Below are 5,000 nucleotides of genomic sequence, written 5' to 3' on the forward strand. Positions count from 1 at the left end.
GCATGTTGTGGTCTTCTGAAGATAAGCTGTTCAGAGCACTCTTCTTTGTTTCGCTGCTGGTTGGTTGCCTGGAATTGCTGCATGTCTATGACGAAGATGAACAGTGTTTCTGCTTTGATGCATTTTATGTGGTCTGGCTATGTTGGTGATGCATGGGCTGGTTCAAGCGGGTTCTTCTGTGGCAGTCCTATGGGATGCAAGTTGTGCTTCAAGGCCGGATGCTTTTATTTGAAGAAGATGAACAGGGCTTTTTGGTTTTGCTGCATTTCATGTGGTCTGGTTGGACGTAAGCTGCTGCATGGGTAATGCATGGGTGGGTCCAAGCGGGTTCTTCTTTAGCAGACATATGGGTTGCAAGTTTTTTAATTGCTATAGTTGTTCTACGTCCCTTTCTCCTCTGCATGGTCTGGCGTAAGGCTGGCACACAGAGATTGCTCGATGCTGATTGGAATAGTGGGTGTCGGTAGTATGAGCTGATGACACGTTTTGGCATGTGCTGTCACTCTTTATTGGGGGCTGGATGTGCATGGTTTTTCAATTATGTAGGGGAGAGCAGCTGTCCCCTTATTTGTCTCGGTTTTAGCTGAGCAGCTGTCCTCCTCTATGCATGGTTGATTGCTGCATGGCTTTGCTTGATTGGCAGTCGTTATCTTCATGGTTGTGCTGGGTCTGCATGGCTTCTTCATTTCTGCAAGGTCAAGCTGCTGACATTCTGGCTGATTCCTCTACCCTACTCGGCTGGCAGAGTTGCTCCTCTTCGGCTGCTCTCCTTGTCCTGGCTTGCCTCTATTGTTGGCTCTAGTCTGCTCCCTTTCTGGCTGTTCACTGTGCTGATGGTCTATGTTTTTTGCTTGTAATAGTTTCTGTTTTACTTTGGCTATAATCGAAGGTTGTTTCCTTCGGCAGTGTTTTCTTTTTCCTGGTGCTTGTTGGGAGCCTGTTTCCACAAGCTTGTTTTTGTACAGTTGTTTTTTCTGATTAGCTGGTTTTATCTAGCTAGTCTGACTTTTTTGATCTATATACTTCTAACATTTGATCAAAAAAAAAGAGAAAGAGCTCTCAGTGAGTCAGTCAAAGAGAGAGAATCTAGAGAGAGATGCTCTCCTCCTACATGGAGTGGTTTCCCTCTTGTCCGCTGGCGACTCTTGCTTGTTGATTTTTCCTTGGCCTTCCTTGTTCTGTTCCTCCTCCTCTCTCCGATCACTGTCTCCTCTTCTTTGATTTTTCCCACATCTCGGTTTCCCCCCCTTTTTTTCCCGCCTATTGTTTTCTCATATGGCAAAGAGTAAAAGAAAGGCTACATCTACTGTAGCTCGTAGACAAGACACTTTGCCGGCTCCTAGTTCTGGTCCCATGAATCATGATCACGATGAAGATGGTTCAGGGGTCCTTGCCATCCCGGTCGTCCCTGCTGCCTCACCCGATGATGCTGTATGTGCTCCCTGCACCAACCATCTTCCTCTGCCTTCTTCTCAGCCTCGGGATGAGGGTCCTAGTGCGCTCCACCCTGCTTCTGTGATGGGGTTGCTTCTGGCCCTACGTCTTTGGATGCGGTTCTGGGGGAAGCTTGCTCTGTAGCTTCTGATGAAGGGATCCTAGATGAGGATCAGCTGGATTTCAACTTTTCCGATGAAGAGTGTGAGGACTCCCCTCAAGCCCCTGCTTTGCACCCTACTGTGTTTTTGGCTTCCCCACCTGCTCTGCGCCCTGCTGAGACAGTGCCTCCCCCCCCATCTTGCTCTCCTGCACCTCCTCCATCCACTGTAACAGGTAACCCTCTCTTCGTGCCTGGCAGTAGCAAATGGCGAGATCTTTTCTTTTCCAATAGATCTTCTGTTTCCTGTACCAAACTTCAAAACTTTTCGCTTAATCATCTTTCAAAAACTTGTGCCATATCTCCTGAGGATATTCAACCAAAATTTGAAGTTTGGAACCTTTGTGCTGTGGGTTATGTATCTGGAAAATGCCCTGGCTTTCGGGCTCTGAATAGCATTATTTCAAATGTCTGGAAGTGTGAGGCAACTCTTACCATTCATGATTCTGGGTGGCTGGTTTATAGATTTCAAACAGAGGAGGATAAGCTTACTATTCTTCGTGGTGGACCTTATCTTGTGTATGGCAGACCCCTTATTCTGCTGCCTATGACAAAATTTTTTGATTTCTCTAATGAAGAAATGTCACGGGTGCCGGTCTGGGTAAAGTTCCCAAATCTTCCTCTTTGCTGTTGGTCCCCTGTTTGTCTATCAAAGATTGCTAGTGTCCTCGGGAAACCTATTCAGTGTGACCAGCTTACCTCCAATCTTGCTCGTATGTCTTATGCCCGAGTGTTAGTTGAAATTGATCTTCAGGAGGAACTTCGACACTCAGTAGAGGTCTCTCTGCCTGAGGCCTATACCCTGCATCAGAAGGTGGTTTATGAAAACTTGCCAAAGTATTGCAATTTCTGTCATGCTCTTGGCCATTCTCGTCTTCTCTGCTCCAAAGCTGCAGCTGCTAACACTAAGGTGCCTAGCAGCCAACCACAGGCTGCGCCAGTAGAGAAAGGGAATGTTTTTTCCAGAGTGGGCCCTCAGCTCCAGAACCAAGAATCCCCCTCTCCCCCGGTGCTAGGTTCATCTTCTCCTGATCAAGGCACGCCCGTGGGTCCTGGGGCGGACACAATACCTGTAGCTCATATTAGTGCCTCTGAAGGTTGGGTCTCTGTGGAGTCTCGGCGTATGGCCAGACAAAAGGCTTGTCACAATTCCAAGGGGAAGGAAGTGCTTGTAGCAGAGCCAGTGCTGGTTGTCGCCACTGGTAAAACAACTTCCCCTTTCATCAGTGTAGGAGAGGTGCCTCCTGCCCCTTCTCTTTCCACTGAAATATTGGTTGACACTCCCTGTGTGACAGAGGTTCAGCTCTCTTCACCTCTCCTCCCTGCCCTACCATCAGCTCAGATTGGAGACAGTGCTCCTCCTGTCACTGCTTCTCTCTTGGGTGTTCCAACCAGGAGTGGTGTTCGAACCCGTAGCCAGAAACAGCGTGGTAGTAGTGGAAGGGTCCCCCCTTCCCCTGCAATCTTATGATTATATATAGCTGGAATATCAGGGGACTCAATAATCCCCTGAAACAGCATGAGGTTGTTAGCCTCATGAAGAAGCGTATGATGGATGTGTGTGGTTTACTGGAAACTAAATTATCTTCCTCCAGAGTTGCCGGTATGCATAGACTTCGGCTTAGGCGCTGGAAGTACTTTACAAATGCAGATGCATCAAGCACTGCTAGAATTGTGGTGTTTTGGAATCCAGCTACGGTCATCGTTGAACTGATTGAATCCTCTACACAGGCTCTCCATCTTTCTGAGATGGAACTCTAGCTGCCCCTGGATGATACTTGGGGACTTTAACTCTGTCCTTTCATCAACTGATAAGCACAATGGTGGGGTTGTTTCTCTCTACGAAACCTCTGATTTTCGTGACTGTTGCTTTGATCTTGGTCTCCATGATGTCAACTTTACTGGCTGCCATTTTAGTTGGACAAATGGGTCTGTCTGGAGTAAGCTTGATCGGGTGCTGGTTAACCCTTCTTGGCCTTCTTTGCAGCGCCTCACTCGTGTCCACTTTGGCAACCCTGGTGCCTTTACTGACCATTCCCCTGCAGAGGTTCGTCTGGATCCATTTGTGCAGGGTAAAAGGAATTTTAAATTCCTTAACATGTGGGCTTCCCATGATAGGTTTTTTGAGGTGGTTTCCTCTCATTGGTTCTCTCCAGTATATGGCACCCCTATGTTCATTTTATGTCGTAGGCTTAAACTCCTGAAAGGGCATTTGAAGGAGCTAAATCGTCTTCATTATAGCCATATATCTGAACGGGTATTACGGCTGGAATCCGAGCTGGAGCACCATCAAACTGTATTGCAACAAGACATGGACAACCAAATCTTATTGGCTCAAGACAGGTCTCTTCGTGCAAAGTTGTCTACTATTAAACTTGCAGAGAAACAGTTTTTCAGTCAAAAGATAAAATGCAACTTTCTCAAGCACAGTGATAAAGGCTCCAAGTTCTTCCATGCTCTCCTGGGCCAAAATCATCGGAGGAATTTTATTCCAGCCATCATGTGCAGCCATGGCAGCCTTAGCACATCTTTACAGGAAGTTGGCAATGAATTCGTGTCTTTCTACCAACGGTTGCTTGGCTCATCCAAGGACATCATTCCACTTGACAGTGCAGTTATTCACTATGGTCCATGTCTTCCAGCTAGCTCTCATGCCCTTCTCCTTGCTCCGGTTTCTCCAGAGGATATACGAAAGGCAGTGTTTAGCATCGAAAATGAGAAAGCCCCTGGACCTGATGGCTACTCTTCTTTTTTCTACAAACAAGCATGGGATGTATGTGCGGCAGTACAGAATTTTTTCCATTCGGGCAGCCTCCTCAAACAGGTTAACCACTCCATTATTGCTTTGGTTCCTAAATAAGCACATGCTTCTTCTCCTTCTGATTACAGGCCAATTTCATGTTGTAATGTTATCTACAAAGTTATTGCAAAGATTTTAGCAGGTCGCCTTGCTCATGAATTAAAGGATATAGTCAGCCCCATGCAGAATGCATTTCTCGGTGGGAGATATATGAGTGATAACATCAACCTTGTCCAGGAAATCCTTCGCCAATATAGAAGGAAGCGCTCATCTCCCCGTTGTATGTTGAAAGTTGATTTTAAAAAAGCATTCGACTCTGTTTAGTGGAACTTCTTGGATAGCCTTCTCCGTCACCTTGGCTTTCCAGCTCACTTTGTTCAGCTTGTTATGGAATGTGTATCCACTGCATCATTCTCTGTTGCAGTTAATGAGGATATTCATGGGTTTTTCTTGGGGCAGAGTGGCGTGAGACAAGGAGACCCTTTGTCTCCGTATCTTTTTATATGTTGTATGGAGTATTTCTCTAGGCTACTCAAGCTTGCCTCCCAGCAGGAAGGATTTCGGTTCCACCCGAAGTGTGAAGTGCATGGCATCAGCCACCTTGCC

This window comes from Populus nigra, chromosome 2, assembly GCF_951802175.1.
Source record: "Populus nigra chromosome 2, ddPopNigr1.1, whole genome shotgun sequence".
NCBI classification, from domain to species: Eukaryota; Viridiplantae; Streptophyta; class Magnoliopsida; order Malpighiales; family Salicaceae; genus Populus; species Populus nigra.